Source organism: Onthophagus taurus, chromosome 7, assembly GCF_036711975.1.
Source record: "Onthophagus taurus isolate NC chromosome 7, IU_Otau_3.0, whole genome shotgun sequence".
Taxonomy (NCBI): Eukaryota; Metazoa; Arthropoda; class Insecta; order Coleoptera; family Scarabaeidae; genus Onthophagus; species Onthophagus taurus.
Genome location: NC_091972.1, coordinates 33377648 through 33384194, shown reverse-complemented (window position 1 = coordinate 33384194; position 6547 = coordinate 33377648). Strand labels below are relative to the sequence as shown.

The window sequence follows — 6547 nt, the reverse complement described above, 5'->3', positions numbered from 1 at the left end:
GACATCTACACCAAAAATTGTATAGGTTTGATTGGTTGGGAAGAAATTTGATAAACTGGGCTGGAATCAGAATAGGAAGATATTCAGGTGATTAACTATCTTTCTTAACAAGGTTTTTGCAAAATACTTAATCGAATACTTAAAATGCATCCTTATCACCCCGTTAAAACTGTTATGCTCGATCATTACGAATCGCAAATTACATTTGCTAAATGTTTCTACAGTAAGTTGTTTTATAAACGAGGTAACATACAAGGGAGGAGTGTTTTTATTCTCGTAATTACCACCTGTTGGCATTGGAGAATCCGTATAGCTCCTAACCTCATGAGTCATAAGATTAGGCATTCTTGGTGGTCATCAAGAACAGAGCAATATATCATATCTTCTCATTTAGGTGGTAAGTGAGACGTAGCTTTTCTCAAAGATGTTCTGCCAGAATGTTTTGAAGATGAGATTGTCAGACTGCAACGGGAAACGGTCTTATGCCTAAAATGTTAAATGCCTTAATTCTTGGCCATTTTGAAGAAAACAATTTTTTTAACCTCATGTTAAAAAAAGGCGAATGATGATTCTTAAAATTTTATATAAAATAAATTGGTAGCCCTAGAAGCTTATAATTGAATATAACCGAACCTGCATCTGACCTAAATAACCCCAAAATTGTTTTGTGTCTCAATCCTTTTTGAAAAATTGAAAAGAAAAATCAACTGTACTTTTTACTGGTTTTAAATTTATTAATCGTTTTGTCTTACATGTTTCGATAACAAGTTATCATCTTCAGAGACGCTACAAAGAATTAAATTATAAATTATACTGGTTTTAAAAACATGTGGGTTAATTAACGAAAATGAATAATTCTATTTAAAAAATAACTAAAAAATACTTACTGCGTCAAATTTAATTAAGAAGAAACATTTAAATTAAGGTTCGACGTGAATACAATTAAAGATCGGGGTGTAAAACTAAAATTCTTGTTTGTAATTTGTTTTTGGTGTTAACATCTATGCTGTTGCTGTCGAAATAAAACGTAACGTGAACTTGTTCTTAATCGATAACGGAAAGAAAGAGAGATGTAACTAACTGGTTGTACCACTATTGCGAACTCTGTGCACGAATCAAATTGGTTTTTAAAAATCAAAATCACATTCATATCAAATATATTCTATGTTAAGATCAATAACTTAATTTAATCTTATATTATGTGTTCATTATTGTGTTTCCTACTTTCATTTAACAGATCTAAATGTCGATGAGTTTCAAAATGAAATATTTTCCAAAATGAGATAATATAACACGAGAAATAGGGAGAAGAAAGGGGGGGGGGGGGGGGGAAAAAGGGAAAAGGAAATGTTTGGTCGTAAGGATCCCAAAAAGTGCGAAATTGTGTATACGTACCACCTACACAAAGTCCTCTGCAATTTGGGAGGTTAAGGTTAAGGAATAGGAAAAGGGTTTATCAAGGATTTATAGAGTGGAGTCTTAAATGTGTGTATCTGGTCGTTTAGACATTCGATATTTTGATTTTTGGTTCGACATTTATCTATCTCATATGTTTCTAATAAGTTGAGCTTAAATCCTTTATTCTGTTTATGAAGTAGTGTCAAATTTTTATTAATGTCAAATTCGTGGTTATGGATAATCATATGTCTACCAAAGTTGGAATTTTGGTTATTTTTGTGTTCTTTAATCCTTTGTTTCAATGATCTACCGGTCTCTCCAATATATGTTGCACCACAGGTGTCGCACTCTAATCTATATACACCATTCTGTTCAAGTGTTTGTAATTTATCTTTTGCATTAATTAAAATTTTTCCCAAGGTATTATTGTTACTAAATGAAATGTTGACATTATATTTAAGAAAAGTTTTACGAATAGAATAACCAATATTGCCCGGGTAATTTATTGAGCGATAGATTTTAGTTATGTTTGTTTGTTGTAAGCTTGTTGAAATTAAATGTTGTTGTTTTTTATTATATTTTTTTATGATATATTCAATGTCTGATACTGTATATCCATTATTTTTGGCTATATTATGGATTATGTCTAATTCTTTATTTCTGCTTTCTTTTGAAAGAGGTGTATTATAGTATCTGTAAATGAAAGCCCAAAATGCTGCAGCTTTATGGTTTTTGTGGTGGTAAGAATTTTTGGGAATGACCGAATCTGTCTGCGTCGGCTTTCTGTAAATGTCGAAAGTAATTAATTTAGCGTTGTTAGTCAAGGTGAGATCTAGAAAATTTAATTTGTTATCTTCTTCAATTTCCATTGTGAAGTTAATATCATTATGCAAACTATTAATGTAGGCATAGAAAGAATGAATTGAGTCTAGGTCTTTGTTATTCCAAATGATTAGTATGTCGTCGACGTATCTGCGCCATAGTAAGATATTAGGATTATTGGTATTTAAAATTTCTTTTTCTAAATTATTGAGGAAAATATCTGATAGCAACCCACTAAGTGGTGAGCCCATAGGTAAACCTTTTTTATATTCATAAATTTTACAATCAAACTGACAAAAATTTTGTTCTGTGCATAATTTTAAAAAATTGTAAATATGTTCAGTATTTGTATCATTGAATTTATCTTTAATTAACTCTTTTGCTAGTAGTAATGCTTCTGTAATTGGAATATTGGTGTATAGATTAGTTATGTCGAATGATAAAATAGTGTAATCTACTGGTAATGTGGTGTTCTTTATTGTGTTGATGATTTCGTTTCTGTTTTTTATGGTGTATTTTGGTTTGAATTGTATGTCATTTTTAAATATTTGTAGTAAAAATTTGGATATTTTATATGTACTTGAATCCAATGAAGATATTATGGGTCTAATAGGTAGGTTTTGTTTATGTAACTTAACGAGTGAGTATGCTAATGGTATTTTAGGGTTCATAGGAATAAGATTGTATATTGTAATATTTTGTTCTTTAAGAAATTCTTGTGATGTTTTTATCTGTTTCTTTACTTTGTTGTGAAATGCGGTTGTGGGGTTTTTATTTAATTCTACAAAGTTGTTTTGTTCAAAAAACTCTAGGGTTTTTGAGTTGTAAATATTTTTGTCTAAAATTACTATACCTGCATTTTTATCTGCCTTTGTAATTGTTAATGAATTTGATCGGATTTTATACTTAATCTTACGCAACGTATTAATTTCTTGTTTATTGTTGTTGTTTTGGTTATCGGGAACTTTTTCCTTTTCTTTCTTCTTCAAGATTTCTATTAATTCCTTTCTTAAATTCTCTTCTCCTGGGATTTTATTAGCAGCGACTTCTAAATCGATGGCCAGTTTTGCTGTGTCTTGTAGTTGTGGTTTTATTGCATACTTGTGTCCTTTGTTGAGTAAGTTCCATTCGTCGGTGGAGAATTGAATGTTTGATAAATTTGTAACTTTTTGGTGGAATTTGTAGGATTTTGAATATCTGGTAATGTTCGCTTTATTAGTCAATATATCATTTTTCCTCTCTTTTAAAGAACAAAATATTACAATATACAATCTTATTCCTATGAACCCTAAAATACCATTAGCATACTCACTCGTTAAGTTACATAAACAAAACCTACCTATTAGACCCATAATATCTTCATTGGATTCAAGTACATATAAAATATCCAAATTTTTACTACAAATATTTAAAAATGACATACAATTCAAACCAAAATACACCATAAAAAACAGAAACGAAATCATCAACACAATAAAGAACACCACATTACCAGTAGATTACACTATTTTATCATTCGACATAACTAATCTATACACCAATATTCCAATTACAGAAGCATTACTACTAGCAAAAGAGTTAATTAAAGATAAATTCAATGATACAAATACTGAACATATTTACAATTTTTTAAAATTATGCACAGAACAAAATTTTTGTCAGTTTGATTGTAAAATTTATGAATATAAAAAAGGTTTACCTATGGGCTCACCACTTAGTGGGTTGCTATCAGATATTTTCCTCAATAATTTAGAAAAAGAAATTTTAAATACCAATAATCCTAATATCTTACTATGGCGCAGATACGTCGACGACATACTAATCATTTGGAATAACAAAGACCTAGACTCAATTCATTCTTTCTATGCCTACATTAATAGTTTGCATAATGATATTAACTTCACAATGGAAATTGAAGAAGATAACAAATTAAATTTTCTAGATCTCACCTTGACTAACAACGCTAAATTAATTACTTTCGACATTTACAGAAAGCCGACGCAGACAGATTCGGTCATTCCCAAAAATTCTTACCACCACAAAAACCATAAAGCTGCAGCATTTTGGGCTTTCATTTACAGATACTATAATACACCTCTTTCAAAAGAAAGCAGAAATAAAGAATTAGACATAATCCATAATATAGCCAAAAATAATGGATATACAGTATCAGACATTGAATATATCATAAAAAAATATAATAAAAAACAACAACATTTAATTTCAACAAGCTTACAACAAACAAACATAACTAAAATCTATCGCTCAATAAATTACCCGGGCAATATTGGTTATTCTATTCGTAAAACTTTTCTTAAATATAATGTCAACATTTCATTTAGTAACAATAATACCTTGGGAAAAATTTTAATTAATGCAAAAGATAAATTACAAACACTTGAACAGAATGGTGTATATAGATTAGAGTGCGACACCTGTGGTGCAACATATATTGGAGAGACCGGTAGATCATTGAAACAAAGGATTAAAGAACACAAAAATAACCAAAATTCCAACTTTGGTAGACATATGATTATCCATAACCACGAATTTGACATTAATAAAAATTTGACACTACTTCATAAACAGAATAAAGGATTTAAGCTCAACTTATTAGAAACATATGAGATAGATAAATGTCGAACCAAAAATCAAAATATCGAATGTCTAAACGACCAGATACACACATTTAAGACTCCACTCTATAAATCCTTGATAAACCCTTTTCCTATTCCTTAACCTTAACCTCCCAAATTGCAGAGGACTTTGTGTAGGTGGTACGTATACACAATTTCGCACTTTTTGGGATCCTTACGACCAAACATTTCCTTTTCCCTTTCCCCCCCCCCCCCCCCCTTTCTTCTCCCTATTTCTCGTGTTATATTATCTCATTTTGGAAAATATTTCATTTTGAAACTCATCGACATTTAGATCTGTTAAATGAAAGTAGGAAACACAATAATGAACACATAATATAAGATTAAATTAAGTTATTGATCTTAACATAGAATATATTTGATATGAATGTGATTTTGATTTTTAAAAACCAATTTGATTCGTGCACAGAGTTCGCAATAGTGGTACAACCAGTTAGTTACATCTCTCTTTCTTTCCGTTATCGATTAAGAACAAGTTCACGTTACGTTTTATTTCGACAGCAACAGCATAGATGTTAACACCAAAAACAAATTACAAACAAGAATTTTAGTTTTACACCCCGATCTTTAATTGTATTCACGTCGAACCTTAATTTAAATGTTTCTTCTTAATTAAATTTGACGCAGTAAGTATTTTTTAGTTATTTTTTAAATAGAATTATTCATTTTCGTTAATTAACCCACATGTTTTTAAAACCAGTATAATTTATAATTTAATTCTTTGTAGCGTCTCTGAAGATGATAACTTGTTATCGAAACATGTAAGACAAAACGATTAATAAATTTAAAACCAGTAAAAAGTACAGTTGATTTTTCTTTTCAATTATCAAAAACTGGTCGATCATGGATCAAATAAACCCTTACGCTTTAATCAATCCTTTTTGTTTCTCATTTTATACAAAAGACAAATTAAATATGAGATACTTTAATTGTATGTGAAATAAACTGGTTACACCGGAAGCTTATAATTTGGTTAAACGTTAAAACGTTACTTTATAACTTCAAAAAGTTTCCGTGCTTAATTTCCATCTATTTTAGTTAAAACTTATGCCCCGAAACTATGACTATTACTATTTCTATGACTTATTACTCGTGCATTTTAACTTGACCTGACCTTGATGTTTTCCGGAATTTCTACAGGTATGGCTGTTTTTCTATTATTCATATACTGTATTCCCAATTCTTCTCCCAATTGCAATAAAAAGTCTTTACCTTTAATTTTGCTGTTGTTGTTAATTTTATACAATACCCATGCGTTTATGGCTGCCAAATCTAACAGATTATAAAATGTATGAACTGGCCAACGTTTAGAAGCCCCCTTTACTGTATATTACCGGCTCATCGAATCTACAACATCAGTTTCAGGATTTTTTTTTGAACTAGAGTTTATTATTACATCAGGATGCATAGTGCTAAGCATTAAAATATTTTTATTAGATTTAGCCTGGTAAACAGTTAAAGTTGCAGCACTTGTTTTAGAATAGACGTACTGTATAATTCCTTTTTTGCCGTCTTCGCGGCAACCGTATTTCGTTGCGATTGAATACTTCATCCTGACTTGATTATCTGCATGAAACCACATCTCAAAACGAATTTTTTCAAAGGACAAAAATCTCTCAATACATTCATTGTTAAAACTTTAATATCTTAATCATACTTGCTCATTAATT

At 30.0% G+C, this 6547-nt stretch overlaps 2 long non-coding RNA genes across 2 annotated transcripts; one reads left to right on the top strand and one right to left on the bottom strand.

The window, feature by feature from the left end:
• Nucleotides 1–710: 710 nt before the first annotated feature.
• LOC139430640 (uncharacterized) lies at nucleotides 711–1296 on the bottom strand. Its single transcript, XR_011641031.1, has 2 exons — nucleotides 888–1296; nucleotides 711–786 (listed from the first exon to the last, which is right to left on the bottom strand). It is a non-coding gene; the product is annotated as an uncharacterized lncRNA (long non-coding RNA).
• Nucleotides 1297–5103: 3807 nt separating this feature from the next.
• On the top strand, nucleotides 5104–5680 carry LOC139430609 (uncharacterized). Its single transcript, XR_011641002.1, has 2 exons — nucleotides 5104–5503; nucleotides 5605–5680. It is a non-coding gene; the product is annotated as an uncharacterized lncRNA (long non-coding RNA).
• Nucleotides 5681–6547: the final 867 nt, after the last annotated feature.